Raw genomic sequence first — 23665 nt, 5'->3', positions numbered from 1 at the left:
CTATAATCAACAACACACACTATAAGTAATATCATTTCCCAACTTATCGGGCCTATTGATTTATCGAGCTAAATCTCACCCTTTGATAAGTTAAAAAATAAATACTAAATATATATGCTTGTTATTATATTTGGATTAAGAGCGCACACTTCCATAATAACTAAGGTCTTGTTCTTTTATTAAGTCAGTATAAAAAAAACTTACCTTAAATGGTCCTACTCAATACACTCAGAGTGTACTAGTGTAATTTATTAGTCAAGATAAACTAATACTTAGTTACACTACGACTATTCCAACGGTTTGTTCCTTTCCATCTTAGTCGTGAGCAACTGTTTATAATTTATAAAGAACTGATAGCATGTTCTTCTGTGTGTGACACCACACACCATCTTATCTACAATATAAATTAATTGAACAACTACACTTAACAAATAAATGTAGACATTTGACCAATGTGATTCTTTTATTTCAAAATAAATATTTACAAAAAGATAGGTTTTTAGTATACACTCTAACAGGTCGGAGGTGACGAAGCTACCAATGTGAGGGGAGGAAGGGCGCATGAGAGGCAGCGTTGGACTGTGGGGCGTGAGAGGGAGGAAGTTGTCATTGGAGGGGACGCCGGAGGTAGCGACGTGTGTGCTTGGCGGTGGCATCCATGAGGCGGCGCAAAAACCCCAGTCCCGACCCCTCTTCACAGAATCCTCCCAAACCCTCAAAAATCAAAAAATAGTAAAATGATCAAAATGCCCCTTCACCTATGTGTCTTCATCTTCATATCACTTCATCACAAGCCTCTCATTCAAGTTTAGTTGAAGGAGGCTCGAGTCCGACTGACTAGATAGACTATCACAAAGGTTGAATCACTCCTAAGTACAGAGTCAGATTGTTGGACTCATCGTATAATGTTTAGCCAGTTGCTGTGGTGATGTTGAGTGAACGACAGAAGCAATGTCGAGCGAGCGACAATAGTAGTGTCGATCGAATGGTAGTAGTGATGCTGAGTGAAAAATGAAAAATAGTGTTCAGCGGATGCCAAGCGGGTGATCGGGCGATTGTCGAGCGGGCGATCTGGCGAATGCGAGCGAGCGATCTAGTGAATGTCAAGTGAGCAATCGGGCGAATGCCGAACGAGCGATCAGATGAATGCCGAGTGAGTGACCTGGTGAATATCGACATGGCGGCCGAGTGAATACCTAGCGGACAGCCTAGTAGATGCCTAGTGGATGTTGAGCAGAGCGATCAGGTGAATGTCGAGTGGGTGATTGAGCAAATGCCGAGTGGGTGATCAGGCGAATGCCTAGTGGGCGATCAGGAAAATACTGAGCAAACAGCCTAGCAGAGGCCTAGTGGATGCCGAGCAGAGCGATAGAAAGGTGTGTACCGATCGGACGACGAGTGAGGAGAGTACCAACCGAGCGACGAATGAGGTGAGTGCTAATGGAATTGCGAGTATCGAAAAAGCGATGAGTTAGGCAAGCACCGTGGAGGTCCGGTGGAGCCAGGAAGTGGGCCTGTCGGGGCTCGTCCGATCGGCAGGAGCCCACAAGATTGATGGGCGGGGAGCCTGTGAGCCGAACACAAGCAGAGGATGTAAGCCGAGCAAGCATGAAGCCCATGAGATCGAAAATGAACAGGAGTAGAGCCAGTGGATCGAGCGAGAAGGGGAGCAGAGTCCTTGAGACAAATAAGAGCATGAGTAAAGCCCGTATGCTAGACGGGCACGAAGCCCATGAGATTGAAAGCGAATGGGAACAAAGCCCATGAATCGAGTGGGTTAGGAGCCCATGAGATCGAAAGTGAATGAGAATAGAGCTTATGAATCGAGTGGGCGGGGAGCCCGTGAGCCGAATGGGAGCGGGAGCAGAGCCCAAGAGCTAAGTAGGCACGGTGTCACGCCCCTGAGGGTATACTTGTCTGCCAAATCGGACGAGATCCTCTAGTGACAATATTGTTAGCTAGAGCCCTAGAGCCAATCATTTGATGATTGTATTTTGGACTTGTTGTATCATATTCTATATAAATAAAGACATTTAGTTTTTGGTTATTATACTTACTTGTATTGGTGCCAAATAAACTAAGTATAATAACATCCTTGAGTAGACGGTTATCACCTATATCAATCGGTTAGTTGAACCGATAGTGAGATGATATAGGAAACACTACTCTTAATCATTCCTAGTCGAGTATTAACATTCAGGGACAATGTTAATGCAATAAGACTAGCATGTAGGTCAACTCGATGACTTGATCTCACAAGTCATGGATATAGAGATATCAAGTTGACACATGGGTATGCATTGGAGAATGTATACTGAATGACCCGCCATGAGAAAGTATCATGGATCGTTATATGAGTGTCATATACTTTCTCATGTGGCTATTAGTATGACTACTAGTCCTTAGACCTGAAGTCACCATGGTTCCCTACATAAGGAGTTATGTACTTTGGTTTCGTCAAACGTCACCCGTAACTGGGTGGACTATAAAGGCGATTACTGGGTATGTAACAAATTATGCGGAGGGATGTGAGTGATGTAGATGAGATCTATCCCTCCTATATGACGGGAGAGACATCGGCATTCTTGATAGAGTGAGACCACGAAGTGCATGGCCATGCCCAAATGAGTCAATATGAGATATTGAGCTCATTTGATTGAGTGAGCCTACTTGGAGTTCAAGATTTAGATTGATTAGAGGATGACACGGTCTATGCCTCACATTGATCAATCTAGATGTCTAGGATAGAAGGACACTTTGTTGGTGCAACATCCCTCAGGTCAAGGTTGACCTGGTTGACCAAGCTGAGTCTTGGTTTGAGTTTAGATGTTTGACAATAAGAAATTGATTGAAGAAGAGTCAAGTAGGTCAAGGTTGACCGGATACTTGACTGGGAAGTCCTAACTGGGATGTTAGGTAGAATGGAAGTCCTGGTGAGTGAAGCCAGGCAGAAGGAAAGTCCTAGTGAGTGAAGCTAGGCAGATTGAAAACCCTAGTGAGTGAAGCTAGGTGAAAGTCCTGGTGAGTGAAGCCAGGTGAAAGTCCTGGTGAGTGAAGCCAGGCAAGGGAAAATCCAGATGGATCAAGGATGATCGGACATCTGGTGTTGGGAAGTCCAAGTAGGTCAAAGGATTGACTGGATACTTGGCACGAGGAAATACAGATAGGTCAAAGGGATTGACCAGACATCTGGTGGAAGTCCAAGTAGGTCAAGGGAGTGACCAGATACTTGGCATGAATAGAAAAGTCCAAGTGGGTCAAAGGGATTGACCAGACACTTGGTGGGAAGTCCTAGCAGGTCAAAGGAGTGACCAGATGCTAGGCATGATGTACCAACAGGTCAAGGTTGACCGGATGTTGGTTTGAGAGGCTTGGGACTTGGTTTTGGGCAAAAACCAAGTACTGGATCGATCAGTGGATCGACCCAGGCCTTTCCTATCGAACAGAGAGCCTCTGAATCGATCCGTGGATCGATCGATCAGTGGATCGATTGGGACGCGGCTGCTTCGCGCAATAAGCGCTGGATCAATCCGTGGATCGATCCAGGCGTTTTTCCAAAGCACAGAGGCGCTCTGGATCGATCCGTGGATCGATCCAAAGCCTCCCCGATCGATTGGGAATAATCGAATCGATCGGGATCCGACCGTTGGCGTCGATAAAGGCCGCAGGCGCACGATTCCTTTGGCATCTCTTCACCGATTCAACTCAGATCTTCCCCAGCTCCTCCACAGCTCTTCTCAAGCTTGAGATGGCCAGTTCTTGAAGGTTCTTGGAGGCTCTTCCAAGTCAAGAGGCGGATCAAAGAAAGAAGAAGAAACTAGGGTTAGGGTTTGTGCACTCATTGTAAGCTTGTAAGCTTGTATTTCATTACTACCCTTTCTTCTTCTTGTATTGAGTCTTGTAGGGCTTCTCCGCCCTTGGTAGTTACCATAAAGGAGTGTTTTCATTAGTGGAGGGTGTGTGTGTTGGTGTGGATCCTTGGACTAGTCACCTCTTGTGAGGTGGATACCAAGTAAACCAACCGTGTTAGCGTTGTGTGATTTGTTTCTGTATTTTCCGCTGCACATCTTCGAAGAAACAAGCAACGCCGAACACCGCGAAGCGCGACGAGCTATTCACCCCCCCTCTAGCTACTTTTGGTCCTAACAAGTGGTATCAGAGCGAGGCCACTCTTCACCGGAATCATCGCCGGAAGGGTCAAGCATAACAAGAAAAGCTAGAGGGTGAAGAAGTTGAAGCAAATTCATCAAAAGTCAAAGATTTCAAGAAGCTCAACTTCAAGATGCAATTCCAAGATGGACTTGGATTTGACACAAGGGTGGCTCCACCGTACACTTCCACGAGCTTCGATTCTTGGAAATCAAGAATCGAAAACTTTCTTATGATGGAGATAGAGCAATGGTTTGCTCTAATGGAAGGATTTGAAGCTCCAACAAACTCCAAGGGCAAGCTTCTCAAGAAAAGCAAATGGAGCTCGGAGCAAATTCAAAGGTGCAAGGCAAATGACAAAGTGACCAAGCTTTTCGTCAATTTATTGCCAAGCACCATCCTTTGCAAAATTGGAGAATTTAAAGATGCAAAGGAATTATGGAGCAAACTGGCCAAGCTTCATGAAGAGATTCCCTCCACTGTACAAGAGCAAGAAGTATCCAGAGAGGGTGACTCTTTGGAGCAAGACCAAGAGGAGGACTCCGAGGTTGAGAGATGCTCAACCTCCGAAGAAGAGGAAATCCAAGAAGCTTCATCCTCAAGGGAATGCAATGAAGGGAACAAGGAGGGAGCATACTCCTTGTTTCATATTCAAGATGATGAAGCCTCCACTTCTAGGATTGAGGGGGAGCAATCCTTGGTGACGCCGGATCAAGAAGAAGCTTCTACATCCGGGTCAAGAGACGAAGAGGAGGAAGAAGATTCTACCTCCACAAGTCAAGAAAAATCAAATGGAGGAGAATCAAGGTCCGATCAAGAGGAAGCTTCTACCTCCGGATCCAAAGGAAAAGATGCCACCCCTACAAGCAAAGGTATAAATATTTCAATTAATAATAAAAATCATATTATATGCTTTGAGTGTAGGGAACATGGGCACTACAAGAGCAAGTGCCCTAAATTGGCCAAGAAAAAGGGCCAAGTGGCACAAAAGGGCAAGGTGAAGCCCAAGGAGATCATCCCCAACACAAAGAAAAGCAAGGAGCATATTATATGCTTCTCTTGCAATCAAAAGGGGCATTACCGAAGTCAATGCCCCAAGGGGAAGAAGATGGTCAAGGCTCAAGGAGGCATTAGTCAAGGGGGAGCCTCCAAGGTAAAGAAGAATGTAACATTTATTGAGCCTACCCCTTTACATTATGGTAAAAACATGATAGTTCTAATTTTTATCATTTTAATGCAATTTACCATAAGAATAGAAAGCATGAGGGCTTTAAGGAAAAGCATGTGGCCCTACGTGCCAAAACTACCCAACCTAAGGTTAGGAAGGTAGATAGACACTTGGGCGGGAACACTAAGGAAAATAGATACATGCCCAAGAACAAAAATGCTCATGGACCAAAACCTAAGGATTTAATGATAGAAAATCAAGTCTTGAGATCAAGACTTGATAAAATGGAAAAGACCCTAAAAAGGATGAAAAATATCCTAAAAGGGCAAAATGAGCATAACCTAAGTTTAGGGGTACAAAAGTCATCCAATGGCCATAGAGGTTTGGGATACAAACCCAAAGCTAAAAAGGTTGTGCCTAGTTATCATAGGGTTCCATATAGCTATGGAACAAACCCTAAGTCTAGAGGTCAAGTCAAAGATACAAGGGAAGATATCCCTAGAAGTATCTTTGCAACCAAAGTGACTAAGACTTCTAAGAAGTCTAAGAAAGTCACTAACAAAGTCACAAGGGAGGCTATCCCTAGAGTTGACCTAGAAAATGTGACCAAGGCTTCTAAGAAGCCCAACAAGGTCACTAGGAAGGTATCTAGGGAAGTTATCCCTAGTGAGTACCTAGAGCATCCAAGGAGCACCAATAGGTGTTGGGTTCCTAGGAGCATTTTCTCTACTCCATAAATGGGTTAGAGAGTGTCAACTCCGATTAGAAGGGTAGTTAACCCAACTTTGAGGAAATTGACACTCAAGGAGCACTTTCAAGGTTTTGTTAACCTTTGAAAATGAAATAAAATTATTATTTACTCCTTGAAAGAGTAAAATGTGCCTAATGGTGGAAGAATTGATTTTAATCTTAAATGGCACATATTGGGAAATTCATAAGAACTACCAAGTTGGGATTTTGGTATATTCTTAGGAAATTTAAGGCGATCCGGGCCTTAATTTAAAGGTGCTACTCTTGTGGAAAAATGAAATATGCCAACATTTGAGGATATGCTTATTTTCAATTGGCATGCATTAATCAAGGGAATTAGAAATGCCAATTTAGGCTTTGGCATTTTCTTGAAGCACTTTAGGGCAATCTAAGTTTAAGTTGTAAGTTTAGCTAAGATTTTAAGGATACTTAGATAGTTAATCTAGGTATATTTTATTTATGCTAAATCTTGCCATGATTGTTTGCCCATCATATGCCATGACATCATGTCTATTTTTGTATTCATTTTTTATTATGCAAAATCCAAAAAATACCATGTCATGACATTCATACATCATGTAGTTATAGGAATCTTTCTTTTGAAAGTTATTTTATTTTGATGTATGCCATAACATTATCATGCATTAGTTTAATTCCTTGTAATTAAGGACAAATGGCATTTAACAACACTTATTAACAAGTGACATCCTAGGTGGATGTCTAATATCTTTAAAATGCCTAGATAGATATGCATGATCCCTAGATTAGGGCAAAACCAAAATCTACATCTCACAAAGACTATAAGGTGACTTGTATGTGCTTTAGTGCACATTAGATACAAGTGAGATGTTAGGATGATGAACAAAGCTCAAGATGTTGATTTAGTGCATTCTTTTGAGTTTTTAGGTTGATCAAAACACATAGTTATGTGTTTTCCCATCATTGGGAAAGCTAATGTACAAGTCATGTGCATTATGCCCAAGGAACATGATGGGATATTGGTTTTGAAAATGTTTTTAAAAATGCTTTTGGAAAACCATGGTGAAGGCTATCTTTTGATAGTAATCACCATTGAATAGTTAGACACAAACTTGAAGAAAACGCTAAAGTTTTAGCAAGTTTTCAAGCTTGTGTCAATCTTTGAAAATATGATGTATTTTCATAGAAAACTATTTTTCCATGATTAAATATGCCCTAAATAATGTCTACACGAAATTTTATAATTTTTGGATTTTTGTAGAATTTTCTAGGGGTTTCTGAAGTTGACTGAAATGGAATTTCAGCAACTATCAGTGCTTCGATCGATCCATTGATCGATTGGAGTGCCTGAATCGATCCGTGGATCGATTCAGAAGGCAAGTTTCCCACGAGCAGAAGCTCGCTGGATCGATCAGCCGATCGATCCAGGTAGTCTGAATCGATCAGTGGATCGATTCAGAAAGGTTCAATCGATTGGAACCCAACTCCAATCGATCCAAGTTGCTGATTTTGGCTGGGAAGGCCTGATTTCAGCATCTTTAAACCTCTTTGAGTCTAGGTAACCATTCCAAACCCCTAAAATACATTTGTATACATACAAAGGGTGTTTTCATGTGAAAACAAGGATGGATTGGTTAAGGAAGGCTTCATTGAAGTTTAGGTTGAGGTTTGTTTCAAATTTTGAGTATTTGAACCTCAAAACTTCTAAATTTGGGTTTCCTAAAGGTTTAGGGATTCCAAGTCATTGTTGGTGCAATGACAGAAGTTACCACCATGTCTTTAGGGGGAGGGACTCTTTAAAGACATGAAAAATTTATTTTTCATGAACCTTGGAAGGTGGTTAACCTTCTTTAAAGAAAATGCTCATGTATGAGCTTTTGAACTTGAAATGGGGAGTGGATATCCTCATTATTTCAAGTGGGAACTCAAGTGGTTAGAAAATGCTCAAGGTTGGGTATTTGTCTACATTGAGGGAGAAGTTAAGGATAAATGAAGGGTATGAGACCTTCATTATCGTGTTGATCACAACGAGCGATGTTGTGAACAACGTTGAGCAACTCTTCAGGGGGAGAATCGTCAACAAATGGATTTGTTGATGTGTACCCAAAATTGGGGCATGGGTTGACGTGTGCCCAAAGATGGGTTGATGTGTGCCAATAGGGGGAGAATGAAAGGACCTGTGATTGGGTGTAAGTTAGGCTTTCATTACCTAGAGGGAGTGTGCCCTCTTAGGGGGAGAATGAAGAGCTTAATTTATGTGTTCATTACCTAGTGGCATGAAGATTGAGGCTATAGGATTAGCCTAACTTACATGTGGTATTGTAAGTGTTATTGTGGTATTGTCAAACATCAAAAAGGGGGAGATTGTTGGTGCAACATCCCTAAGGTCAAGGTTGACCTGGTTGACCAAGCTGAGTCTTGGTTTGAGTTTAGATGTTTGACAATAAGAAATTGATTGAAGAAGAGTCAAGTAGGTCAAGGTTGACCGGATACTTGACTGGGAAGTCCTAACTGGGATGTTAGGTAGAATGGAAGTCCTGGTGAGTGAAGTCAGGCAAAAGGAAAGTCCTAGTGAGTGAAGCTAGGCAGATTGAAAACCCTAGTGAGTGAAGCTAGGTGAAAGTCCTGGTGAGTGAAGCCAGGTGAAAGTCCTGGTGAGTGAAGCCAGGCAAGGGAAAATCCAGATGGATCAAGGATGATCGGACATCTGGTGTTGGGAAGTCCAAGTAGGTCAAAGGATTGACTGGATACTTGGCACGAGGAAATACAGATAGGTCAAAGGGATTGACCAGACATCTGGTGGAAGTCCAAGTAGGTCAAGGGAGTGACCAGATACTTGGCATGAATAGAAAAGTCCAAGTGGGTCAAAGGGATTGACCAGACACTTGGTGGGAAGTCCTAGCAGGTCAAAGGAGTGACCAGATGCTAGGCATGATGTACCAACAGGTCAAGGTTGACCGGATGTTGGTTTGAGAGGCTTGGGACTTGGTTTTGGGAAAAAACCAAGTACTGGATCGATCAGTGGATCGATCCAGGCCTTTCCTAGCGAACAGAGAGCCTCTGAATCGATCCGTGGATCGATCGATCAGTGGATCGATTGGGACGCGGCTGCTTCGCGCAATAAGCGCTGGATCAATCCGTGGATCGATCCAGGCATTTTTCCAAAGCACAGAGGCGCTCTGGATCGATCCGTGGATCGATCCAAAGCCTCCCCGATCGATTGGGAATAATCGAATCGATCGGGATCCGACCGTTGGCGTCGATAAAGGCCGCAGGCGCACGATTCCTTCGGCATCTCTTCACCGATTCAACTCATATCTTCCCCAGCTCCTCCACAGCTCTTCTCAAGCTCGAGATGGCCAGTTCTTGAAGGTTCTTGGAGGCTCTTCCAAGTCAAGAGGCGGATCAAAGAAAGAAGAAGAAACTAGGGTTAGGGTTTGTGCACTCATTGTAAGCTTGTAAGCTTGTATTTCATTACTACCCTTTCTTCTTCTTGTATTGAGTCTTGTAGGGCTTCTCCGCCCTTGGTAGTTACCATAAAGGAGTGTTTTCATTAGTGGAGGGTGTGTGTGTTGGTGTGGATCCTTGGACTAGTCACCTCTTGTGAGGTGGATACCAAGTAAACCAACCGTGTTAGCGTTGTGTGATTTGTTTCTGTATTTTCCGCTGCACATCTTCGAAGAAACAAGCAACGCCAAACACCGTGAAGCGCGACGAGCTATTCACCCCCCCCCTCTAGTTACTTTTGGTCCTAACACACTTGTCATATATTGTGAGGAGTCACAATTAGTAGTCACAAGGTGATGTTGGATCTCAACATTCTTGTAACTTGGGTAGTAATGATGTATTGCTAGATACCGCTCATTAATTATATTTCTAAATGAGTTTAGGGGCATTGCCAACGTTACAAGAATCTATTGGGTCACACACAAAGAACAAGTGGATGGAGATTAGGTTCATATGATGAACTAAGAGGATTAGATTCATCTGATGAATCAAATTGGATTAAGAGTAATCCTAATTGGGCTAATTGAGTTGGACTCAAGTTGATTCATGTGTTCAATGAGTCTAATATAGATTATGACTCATTGAATCAATTTAATTAAATGAATTAGATTCATTATATTAAATTGGCTTGAATTAAATGGTTGGATTAGATCAACCATGAGAGAGATTAAGTCAAGTTTGACTTGACTTGAGAGGAAGATGAAGAGTCAAGTTTGACTTGACTTTATGCCACCTCATTGGTGAGTTGGCATTAAGTGGACCAATGATGATGCTCCACATCATCATGATTACTTAAGTGAAGTGCCACCTCATGGGAGTTACCAAGAGTTGTGACTCTTGGTATCCCAGGGAGGTTACAAACCACTTAATTAGATGAAAAGAGTTTCATTTTGTAAGTGTAACTCTCATTCAAGTGATCTTCCTCCTCCTAAGCTCTTTTCTTGCTCCTTCTCTTCTCTTGGTCGTGAGTTTCAAGCAAGGGAGAAGAAAGGAGAGTGAATCTAATCCAAGAAGAAATGTTAGTGAAAGTCACATAGAGATTTTAGAGGAGTGTGTTCTCTTCTTTTCCTTTCTTCTTCTTCCAATCCTACCCGAGAGCCCTAGAGAGTGCTAGCACACTTGTGGTGCTCTCTTCTCCATCCTTGTGTGTTAGAGAACACATCTTGTTCGTGTGGATACTTCTAGAGGATTGTCTACGTTGACAATCACGAGATCCGGCGTACCTTGGACGAGCGGGATTCGCGAAGTGCACGCATCGAAGGTACAAGATTTTCTCCATGTAGATCTAAGTGTAGATCTAGGTAAACTCGTATTCGTATGTTTTCGAAATTTTTCTTCGCACGGATCTGTTGGGTAAGGGGTTTCCGGGTTTCCGCGACGCGAAAAAGCGGTTTTCGCGGCCCGAAAAACCCAACAGTGGTATCAGAGCCACGTGCGAAGACGATACGAGTTTATTTTGTGTTTTACGAAAACTTTTCAGTTCTATGAATTTCTGTAAATTTATGATTTTTATAGTTTTTATGAGTATTTTTCTCGTAGAAGCGAAGCACAAGTATTTCGACACTTGTAGGCTTTGACTACCGAGAAGAATTTTCCAAAACGGCCAAGTTTCGCCCCAAAACTTTTTTGGACAGCTGGCTAGGGCGCTGTTAGATCGCAATGGAACCCTCGCGATGGTTAGATCGCGGGTAGGGGCGCTGCCCCTGGCCCCACAAGGGGATTCGTTCCGCGATTGCGCTCGAAAATCGCTAAACGGAACCGTCGGGAAATTGTACTCGTAAAAATTGTAAAAATTATAGAAAAATTACAGAAAATTATAGAAATATATAATTTTGAATTATATATTATTTTTGTGATAGTCATGGCTCAAATACCCAATTTGATTGGATAATTTGTGTTGTAATTCATAATACGGCCTGCGTGCCGTGATGTGATGTGCGTGTTGTATTTTTATTTTTTTTCGCGACCTGCGCGTCGTGTCTTTCTCTTTTATTCTTGTTGTAAATTAGATTTAGACTCGAATGTAACTCGAGTTTCAAAATGTAATGTAAATTTTGAAACGGTGGAAGGTCCACTCAAGACGGAGTTACGAGGAAGGCGCGAGCAACACAAGCTGGTCAAAAGGAAGGCGCTTGAGAAGTTGTTGACCTTAGTTTGACCATCCGATCTTCTCATTGGCTTGAGAAGATTGTAGTAGGGCCATGACATAATCACAAAATTATTTAATTAATTGCTTTTGTGTGTATGTGATGCATGTTAGTTAATTAAGTAATTAATTAGTGCCTAACGATTAGATTAGATCTAAGTCGTGCACATGATGCACCCTTTGATTAGATTAGATCTATCGAGTATATGATATGCATCATCATTTAGATTAGATCTAAATCGCGTCAACTCGTAATGCCTACCATGCCGTGATACCTACCACTACCTCGATCGCATGTTGTTGTTGAATCTGCCAAAGCAGAGCAACACATACTATCTTGGTAGGGTACGGAGGGACAATCTTGGTCCCGCCTATCAACGCATGGGTGAGTAGAACTCAATTAGATTGAGTAACTAGTTAACTCAATTGGATCGAGTTTAACTATAGGCATTAATCCAATGGTTGGTAGATAGGTCAAAGTCACGTTTATATTAACTCTTGGGCGTATTAGCCAAAGCTAACTCGAGTTTTAATATAAATACGGATTTTGATCCTATAAACAAGAGTTGCATAGAGATGTAATTGGTAATCGTTACCTACCGATCATACTAAGTCTTGGGCGTATTAGCCAAAGCTAACTCAAGGGTTAGTATGATGTGAATCTTATCCCACATGAATTATAGAATTCAGTGGGAGCATCATTTACTTAAAGACCTAATTAAATGATTAAAAGAATATGATATTTATTTCTGCATTTATTTCTGTTGTAGAATTTCCATGACGTCAAACACGAACAACTTCTCTCTGCGTTCTGTCCTTAAGAAGGACAAGCTCAATGGAGCAAACTTCCTGGACTGGTACAGGAACCTGAGAATAGTTCTCACTCAGGAACGTAAACTGTACGTTCTGGAGCAGCCCATTCCGGAGGCTCCTCCTGCCAATGCCCCGCGAGCTGACAAAGATGCTTACAAGAAGCATCAAGATGACGCATTAGATGTGTCCTGTCTTATGCTCGCGACCATGAACTCTGAGCTTCAGAAGCAACATGAGTTGATGGGCGCTTACGATATGGTTGAACATCTTTGTCACCTATATCAAGGAGAAGCAAGGCACTGGAAGAGGAACTCCAAAGAATACCTGGAAGATCTTAAGAAGAAGAGAAATAAGATTTCTACTTCAGGTATACATGTTATAGAAGTCAACCTCTCTATTTCTTCATTAGATACCGGATGTGCTTCGCACATTTGTACTAATGTACAAGCGCTGAGAAATAGCAGGGCATTGACGAAGGGTGAGATACACCTACGAGTAGGCAATGGAGCACGGGTTGCTGCTATTGCTGTAGGAACTTACCATCTATCTCTGCCCTCTGGGCTTGTACTAGAATTAGATGATTGTTGTTATGTGCCTTCCTTAACTAAGAACATTATATCTGTTTCTTGTTTGGACAAGAAAGGTTTTTCGTTTATAATAAAGAACAAATGTTGTTCCGTCTATTTAAACGAAATGTTCTATTGTAGTGCACCTCTGATAAACGGACTCTATATTCTAGACCTTGAGAGCCCTATCTATAACATAAATACCAAGAGGTTCAAGTCAAATGACCTGAACCAAACCTACCTCTGGCACTGTCGCTTAGGTCATATAAATGGCAAGCGCTTATCCCAGCTCCATAAGGATGGTTTGCTGGACTCATTTGATTTTGAATCATATGAGATATGCGAGTCATGCCTACGAGGCAAGATGACCAAGACTCCCTTTAGTGGGCACAGCGAGAGAGCGACTGATTTGTTAGGACTTATACATAGTGATGTATGTGACCCTTTCAATATCGCTGCTAGAGGTGGTTATAGGTACTTCATCACATTTACTGATGACTTCAGTAGATATGGTTATATGTACTTGATGACACATAAGTCTGAATCCTTTGAAAAGTTCAAAGAATTCAAGAATGAAGTACAGAACCAGCTTGGAAAGAGTATTAAGATACTTCAATCCGATCGAGGTGGAGAATACCTTAGCCATGAGTTCCGTGACTATCTAGCTGAGTGTGAGATTCTATCCCAACTCACTCCTCCTGGAACACCACAGTGGAATGATGTATTTGAAAGGAGGAATAGTACCTTATTAGATATGGTACGATCTATGATGAGTCACATAGATCTTCCGACATACCTTTGGGGCTATGCTTTAGATACGACAGCTTTTATACTCAACCGAGTTCCATCCAAGGCCGTGATAAAGACACCATATAGGATATGGACTGGGAGAGATGCCCAGGTATCTTTCATGAGGATTTGGGGTTGTGAGGCTTATGTTCGACGTCAAGTCTCAGACAAGTTAGGACCCAAATCCGACAAGTGCTATTTTATTGGATATCCCAAGGAAACTAAGGGATATTACTTCTACATTCCCAGTCAGCACAAGGTAGTTATAGCAAAGACTGGGGTCTTTTTAGAAAGGGACTTTGTTTCTAGAAAGACTAGTGGGAGCACATTCGATCTTGAAGAAGTTCAAGATGCGAACAATAGCACTGATGCCTCGATGGAAATTGAACTGGAACCACAAAGTGTTGTGGATGATGTTCCACAAAGAGTTGAGGAACAACAACCAGTTCAAGTAGACCTACCTCTTCGCATGTCTGATAGGGTACGTCGTTAGCCTGAGAGATACTCATTTCTCTTGTCTGACCATGATGACGTTATGCTCATAGAGGATGAGCCTACCACCTATCAGGAAGCTGTGATGAGACTAGATTCCGAGAAATGGCTAGAGGCCATGAGATCCGAAATGAAATCCATGTACACCAACCAAGTATGGACTTTGGTTGATCCACCTGAAGGGGTAAAACCCATTAGGTGTAAGTGGGTCTTTAAGAGAAAGACTGACATGGATGGACTTATCTACAAGGATCGCTTGGTAGCTAAAGGTTTCAAGCAGATTCATGGTATTGACTATGATGAAACCTTTTCTCCAGTAGCGATGTTTAAGTCCATTCGGATCATGCTTGCTATTGCAGCCTACCATGACTATGAGATATGGAAGATGGATGTCAAAACCGCGTTTCTGAATGGAAACCTACTCGAGGATGTGTACATGACACAACCTGAGGGTTTTGTAGATCCACAACATACTAGAGAGTATGCAAGCTGCATAGGTCCATTTATGGACTAAAGCAAGCTTCTCGAAGTTGGAATGTTCGATTCGATGATGCAATCAAACAGTTTGGTTTCATCAAGAACGAAGATGAACCTTGTGTCTACAAGAAGGTTGTAGGGGACATAGTTGTCTTCCTCATATTGTATGTGGATGACATACTACTCATTGGGAAGGACATCCCTTTGCTTCAGTCTGTCAAGACCTGGCTAGCGAGTTGCTTCTCAATGAAGGACTTAGGTGAGGCATCCCGCATTCTAGGGATACAGATCTATAGAGATAGATCTAAGAGATTGCTTGGCCTAAGTCAGAGTACATACATTGACAAGGTACTCCTTCGGTTTGTCATGCAGAACTCTAAGAAGGGATTTCTGCCGATGTCACATGGCGTGAGTCTTTCGAAGGCTCAAGGTCCCTCTTCTAGAGAGGAGAGAGACCGCATGGATCAGATCCTTTATGCCTCAGCCATAGGATCGATCATGTACGCCATGTTATGTACTTGACCTGATGTCTCGTATGCTTTGAGCATGACGAGCAGATACCAGTCAGATCCAGGTGAAAGTCACTGGATAGCGGTCAAGAATATTCTTAAGTACTTAAGAAGGACTAAAGAATATTTCTTGATATATGGAGGCGATGATGAGCTAGCTGTAAAGGGTTACAGTGATGCTAGTTTCCAGACCGACCAGGATGACTATAGATCGTAGTCGGGGTTCATATTTTGCATTAATGGCGGTGCTGTCAGCTGGAAGAGTTCGAAGCAGGATACAGTAGCTGATTCTACAACAGAAGCCGAGTACATTGCTGCATCAGAGGCAGCAAAGGAGGCAGTTTGGATCCGTAAGTTCATCACTGAACTTGGGGTGGTTCCTAGCATTGCTGACCCCATTGAGCTCTATTGTGACAACAATGGAGCTATAGCACAGGCGAAGGAACCTCGCTCACACCAGCGGACCAAACACATACTACGACGCTTCCATCTCATTCGAGAGATCATCGAGAGAGGAGATGTGAAGATTTGCAGAGTACCTACAGAGGCTAGCATCGCAGATCCCTTGACCAAGGCTTTGGCACAGAGGAAGCATGATGGTCACACTAGGTCATTGGGGCTTAGAGCCTACACTGATTGGCACTAGTGCTAGTGGGAGATTGTTAGCTAGAGCCCTAGAGCCAATCATTTGATGATTGTATTTTGGACTTGTTGTATCATATTCTATATAAATAAAGGCATTTGGTTTTTGGTTATTATACTTACTTGTACTGGTGCCAAATAAACTAAGTATAATAACGTCCTTGAGTAGACGGTTATCACCTATATCAATCAGTTAGTTGAACCGATAGTGAGATGATATAGGAAACACTACTCTTAATCATTCCTAGTCGAGTATTAACATTCAGGGACAATGTTAATGCAATAAGACTAGCATGTAGGTCAACTCGATGACTTGATCTCACAAGTCATGGATATAGAGATATCAAGTTGACACATGGGTATGCATTGGAGAATGTATACTGAATGACCCGCCATGAGAAAGTATCATGGATAGTTATATGAGTGTCATATACTTTCTCATGTGGCTATTAGTATGACTACTAGTCTTTAGACCTGAAGTCATCATCGTTCCCTACATAAGGAGTTATGTACTTTGGTTTCGTCAAACGTCACCCGTAACTGGGTGGACTATAAAAGCGATTACTGGGTATGTAACAAATTATGCGGAGGGATGTGAGTGATGTAGATGGGATCTATCCCTCCTATATGACGGGAGAGACATCGGTATTCTTGATAGAGTGAGACCACGAAGTGCATGGCCATGCCCAAATGAGTCAATATGAGATATTGAGCTCATTTGATTGAGTGAGTCTACTTGGAGTTCAAGATTTAGATTGATTAGAGGATGACACGGTCTATGCCTCACATTGATCAATCTAGATGTCTAGGATAGAAGGACACTTGTCATATATTGTGAGGAGTCACAATTAGTAGTCACAAGGTGATGTTGGATCTCAACATTCTTGTAACTTGGGTAGTAATGATGTATTGCTAGATACCGCTCATTACTTATGTTTCTAAATGAGTTTAGGGGCATTGCCAACGTTACAAGAATCTATTGGGTCACACACAAAGAACAAGTGGATGGAGATTAGGTTCATATGATGAACCAAGAGGATTAGATTCATTTGATGAATCAAATTGGATTAAAAGTAATCCTAATTGGGCAAATTGAGTTGGACTCAAGTTGATTCATGTGTTCAATGAGTCTAATTTAGATTATGACTCATTGAATCAATTTAATTAAATGAATTAGATTCATTATATTAAATTGGCTTGAATTAAATGGTTGGATTAGATCAACCATGAGAGAGATTAAGTCAAGTTTGACTTGACTTGAGAGGAAGATGAAGAGTCAAGTTTGACTTGACTTTATGCCACCTCATTGGTGAGTTGGCATTAAGTGGACCAATAATGATGCTCCACATCATCATGGTTACTTAAGTGAAGTGCCACCTCATGGGAGTTACCAAGAGTTGTGACTCTTGGTATCCCATGGAGGTTACAAACCACTTAATTAGATGAAAAGAGTTTCATTTTGTAAGTGTAACTCTCATTCAAGTGATCTTCCTCCTCCTAAGCTCTTTTCTTGCTCCTTCTCTTCTCTTGGTCGTGGGTTTCAAGCAAGGGAGAAGAAAGGAGACTGAATCTAATCCAAGAAGAAAGGTTAGTGAAAGTCACATAGAGATTTTAGAGGAGTGTGTTCTCTTCTTTTCCGTTCTTCTTCTTCCAATCCTACCCGAGAGCCCTAGAGAGTGCTAGCACACTTGTGGTGCTCTCTTCTCCATCCTTGTGTGTTAGAGAACACATCTTGTTCGTGTGGATACTTCTAGAGGATTGTCTACGTTGACAATCACCAGATCCGGCGTACCTTGGACGAGCGGGATTCGCAAAGGGCACGCATCGAAGGTACAAGATTTTCTCCATGTATATCTAAGTGTAGATCTAGGTAAACTCGTATTCGTATGTTTTCGAAAAATTTTTTCGCACGGATCCGTTGGCTAAGGGGTTTCGAGATTTCCGCGACGCGAAAAAGCGATTTTCGCGACCCGAAAAACCCAACAAATATGGGAAATATGATATCAAACCAATTCAAGCCAACGCAAATACCAATGCAATAGGATAATAACATCAAGTCACAAATGACAATGTGTGTATGTATGCATGAACAAGTGATCATACTAACTAACAAGCTAAGAACAACACTCAAGTATATAATACAGAAAGAAATTGTAAATACAAGCAGCGAAAAATAACCCAAATAACTCAAATAAAAATATGAACTCGAGTGAGACAGGTAGCCAGGACCTCTGAGTGACAGAAGACCTCCTCTATCTGTAACCTGAAAGTCAGAGGAAAAGCAAGGGGGTAGTGAGTACAACAACTCGTGGGTAGAAGGAAATAGCGCATGAATAATATACTATCAGGAGATCAAAGGATGCAGTTTCAGGTAGCATACCTACTATATAAGTGAGAGTAGCAGTATGATCAACTACTAACAAAAAACATAAACAACCACATAACTACCAACTAACCTGCTCAACCAGGTATAACCAAGAACTCGAGAGTACATATAGTATGTCCAAACCTATACAAACAAATGCATAATCAGCATATAACAAATCCTGACTGCACGTGAACTCACTACCACGAGTGTCTCGTGGGCAGATAGGATATATACATAGCTATCTAGCTATGGACTGCATGCGAACTCGCTACCACAAATGTCTCATGGGCAGTCAAGATACATACTAGTATAACAATAGCAAGCAAAACAATCAACCAATCTCGCCAAGAGAATACTAGTCATCTAATATTAATATCTCAACTAACTTCATGGTATTATCATAAATACCCTAAAACAACGAGGTCACAATCAAGTAGTCCTAGATGGCAATCCGAAACAGATACCCAGGTAGAATACTCTACCACTTGCTACAGTACGATATCTAACACGTATAGGTACAAGCCTAAGTATATACCCATATATACGGTATAGATGCACAAGCATATGATCATAACTACACTATAGTTTGGTAATATCCTATATATATATATATATATATATATATATATATATATATATATATATATAAACACAATCATGAATAACAAACATAACTGCATAGCTATTAATAATAGGTCAACGTATAAGGATAATAATAAGGTGTCAAACTCATGAGTAATATAGCACAAATTTAAAGTAATCAAGTATCTGTGACCTAATCAAAACATGACATTAATCAATTATGCACTATAATCAAAGCTCGCAAAAGACAAGAAAAATCTATCCACCTTAAATGTAAATTGTGCTGACCATCTTCAAGTTCGAAAGATCGCAGCGAGCTTAACTCCTACAAATATAGGATATGAAATAATTCTAAGCATCTATAATACTCCTAGTAATGTAATCAGCTCAATTGGATATTAATTTGTTCTTCATTAGCAATAATTATTAATTAATCAATTAATCATCATTATTACCTATATTATTAGCCCATCCATTAATCAACTTATTCATCATTACTTTAATCCAACAAGTAATTAATCAGATACATCACATTAACTAAATTGTTAATTAACACATTAATACTAATTTACTGAATCTCAAATAATAGTTGTAAAATACCGAAAATAGGCGATTATGAATAAGGAAATTTTCCGGAATTTTTGGACATTTTTCGGAAATTTTTCGGAGCTCGTATGGACGAGTTAACGGGGACCAGAACGGGGCCCGGAAAAGCCTGTTTAGGCTACCCTATTTAAGAGAGGAGAAGATTATATTTATAAATCTTTTTCCTTTTTATTTCTTATTCCTTTTTATTTACATTGTCGCCGAAAATCCCTCATTAATCGCCGTTTCTGTTCTTCTCCCTCGCGCACCCGAGCCCACTCCTCGCGCCGAGTTTCCTTTTTGCCCTAACCGCCGGCACCGGCGGTTTCCCCCATCGAAGCCCTAGCCTCTGCCCGATTTTCTTCTTCTTCCTCTGCGCCTGCATCGCCACCGGTGAGCAGGGAGTAACGCAAGGATTCCTCTGCCCTAGTCGAGCAACACTGCCACCGATCGAAGCCTCTTTTCATCTTCCTCCTCATCCTTAGCGACGGCCTTCTCTACGCAGTGCCCTGGGATCTCCACAGCCGAACGATTCCTTTGTTCCTCCTTCCCGAGCAGTTCACAGAGCCATAAGTGGCTTCGATTGAAGGGGGTTGGGGATCTTTTGAGTGAATTGAAAATCCAGTTGGTGGTTGTTTAGTGAATCCTCTTGATTCCAGCAGTGTTTCTATTTCTGGCAGCATCGACTGCTTGCACACTTGTTCTGCCGGATTCAACCAGACAGCAGTGAGGTGAGCAGTATCTCCTGATCAATTTGATTTGCTGCTATCTTTCGTTGTGTGAGATTTAATTTAGGAAGTGTGCATTTTCTGTAGAGGTCAGTAGAGATTATGCATGGTTTGATTTGTGATCATCTTGCCGGATCTCATCTTGTTCTGTTTGTGAAGAATTCCAGCCAAGAAAGGCTGTGCTGTGGACTTTCTGTTACGACATTTAAATTCATTCAGCAGCAACAGTGCTAGGAATCAAGGTAAGGTATTTGGTTTTTGGTCTTAGTTGTAGATCATAGTGTAATTCGATTATTTTAGCTAGATGATCATGTGTAGATGAATTTGTGTGAGAAGAATGAGGGTAATGTGATTAGGGTTTGCCCTAAGTTAGGATTTGAGATTTTATTTAGCTATTTGGAAGAGTTGTAGCTAAATAAAAATATATTTCTATTTGTGATACAGGAGTTTGATACGAGACGAGTATCTCGGAGTCCGGATTTGGACCATTTTATCGGAGGCGGGTACTTTGACTTGTGTCTTTTGATATGCATGATAATATGTTTAACATATAACAGTAATTGTGTTACCTGTTTATTTCGGTTGGTCACTACATGATTAGTACATGTTATTTGTTTATTTATTCTGCACTGTATATTATCTACCGGATCACATATGCCTTAGGTAGTGACCTAACCACATGCTCTGTTATATTCTGGATCTAGGGTTTATTTGATACCCTCTTTGATTTGTGTACCTTCTATTTGATACGTTTTCTTGTGGTACACACTTTGTACCTATTTATATGGATCATGCCATGTTATTCATGAGATTGCCATGTTCAGTATCATGCATCATGATTGCATGCTGTGCGATTGTCGGCTCTACTTTGGTTGAGCTCATCGCCAGTTACATGTACTGCACACATCACCCATGGATTTGTATATCTGGCTGGTGTGTGGCGGTTCTGCTGTTTGGCTCCGTTGGTCAGGCGACTCAGCGTGGTAGCCGGCAGTCAGTTCCGCTCTGTTTGGCTCCGTTGGCATTTAGGGTAGCAGCGTGGTAGCCGGCAGATGGTGGACTTTGTTTGGCTCCGTTGGTCAGGAGACTCAGCGTGGTAGCCGGCAGAGATATCCTCCCCGTCATCGTGTACCGGGAGATGAGAGCATTGAGCTCCCCCATTTATGATTTGGGGTCACAGGACAGGAGTACTCCGACAGCATCCCGTTTACTCTGTCATTGCACAGGAGCATTGATTTCAGAGTATGGGGTTGACATATGCATTTATGTCATTTTTATTTGCTTGTGATTGCTGCACTTATATGCTGCATTTGTTTGGATGCATTGATTGACATGCATACAGGATTATGACTCACTCGGTCTGACGACCTGTTACCTTTATACTTTGATCCGGTCAGTACAGTTATCTTCTGATTTCATTTCAGTTGCATTTATCCTCCTCATATTCAGGAGACTGTACGCATGATTAGTGTTGTCTGTTATTTGTTTTATTATGCATATCAGTTGTACCCGCTGAGTGTTGGACTCACCCCGCCTCCATTGTTGATATATTTTCAGGTTGAGGCTGTCCGGAGCAGTTCCAGTCGCTGGCCCCCCATCTGCACGTAGAGCTAGTTCTCTACTAGGTTGATTATTTGCTTTATTTTGGTTTTCCTTCCATCAGACTATGTTTTAGTCTTGTTTTGGATTTCATTTATGGATATTGTACGGATTGTTACCGTTTGATGGACTTTTGGATGGTTTGGTTTTTATTCTACTATGTGCCTGCCTGGACGGCAGAAGAGGTGAGTTTCGTTGGATTTGAGTTTTACGAGATTAGTGGAGTAGGGTGGATTTCGAGTCAGAGTCCTATTGTTATTGATTACTATTTTTTTAACTGCGTGGTTGTGACAGCCAGAGGCTGAATATCTTTGTAAACTGCGTGGTGTCTGTTTTTATTTTTGTTATCATTCCAGCCGCCTGTGGCTGATGTATATGTGATATGTAGAAAGTTTCATATTGTCCGCCGTACAGGGGAGATGCTGCCGAAATTTCTTCGGACAGTGACTCCTCTGGGGCGTGACAATTTAGTGGTATCAGAGCAGGTATACGATACTTGCTGTGTGTTCTGGATTTTTACGATCTTTGTTTTCGTATTATGGATACTTTGAATAATCTGATATCGGTTTATTGGGTATCAGCGCGCCAAAGTTTGGCGATATTTATTTGATTTCCGTGTGTTGGATTTTCGAGATTTATCTGATACCAATTCATTGGTATCAGAGCAGGGTGTGATACCTGCGTTTGGTATTTTGGACATTTTTATACTAGCCCTAGTTGTGAGACAGATTAGTCTGGGCAGTTATTTTCGGTTGCACGGATTTGTCCGTGTCGATTATGTTATGGACTTCCGTTTTGGATTTATATGGATTTCCGGTGTTTGTTTTTCTCGTACGGAATTCGAGGTCAATTTGGTTGGACAATGATGGAACATCTCCAGACGGCATATAGGTATGATGTTTAATTTGATAGTTATGACATGTATTAGCACTTTATCTTTAGTACTTGTCTGGATGTTGTAGCACATATTATATGTGATGGGTTATCCATTGAGCATGATTGACCTTAATAGATATCAAGGATTATTATCTCTAGTGATTTTCTTATCATACCATCAGTAGTGTTAGTTTCTGTTACTACTCGTAGGAGATGGAGGCACATACCAGCCTCTGCTATTGTTAGCTGGGTAGTGGATGATACCTACATATTTATGTTGTTTTAGCCAGTGGAGGTTTTATACTCATATCTTTTGGATATTAGGGTACCCGATATGATGAAAAATTGTTCATTTGGGGAGTTACCATGTTTGATCATTGTTGAGAATGGTTTGAGGTTGAGGGATATTGTGAGATCAGATATTATGATATGTTGATTTCTAATGATTTATGAGAGTAAATGTTATGTGGTTGTTTGATGATCAATTACTAGTTATTTGTTTTGATGATCTATTAGTGGATAACTATTTTGATGATTTATATTTGAGTTGTCATTGATGGTGACATAGTGAGTGTCATTTATGATATTCACAGGTTTGATGATTATGGTTGGTGATCAGATTAAAAATTGAGTTCTGGAGAGTTTAGGGTTAAATGTGCCTATGAGATTTTAATAAATCTGGTTGGTTATGGATAGTTAACAGGATGATAAAATTGATATTTGTTTCATCTGATATTGAACTATGTGGATAAATAATGATTTGATGTTTTGAATGCTAACTTACCCTCATGGAGAGTAGAGACTTATTCATCTGATATTAGTGGGCTGATATTTTTGAGGATAAAAAAAAAATGAGGGTGTCTTGATGATATTGAATTCTAGCTTTTTCTTTTAGGTCGTACACATTTATTCATGTGATATTATGTGGATTGACATTCTC

This window comes from Zingiber officinale, chromosome 3B (genome assembly GCF_018446385.1).
Source record: "Zingiber officinale cultivar Zhangliang chromosome 3B, Zo_v1.1, whole genome shotgun sequence".
Classification (NCBI taxonomy): Eukaryota; Viridiplantae; Streptophyta; class Magnoliopsida; order Zingiberales; family Zingiberaceae; genus Zingiber; species Zingiber officinale.
Note: the sequence above shows the minus strand (reverse complement) of the source record.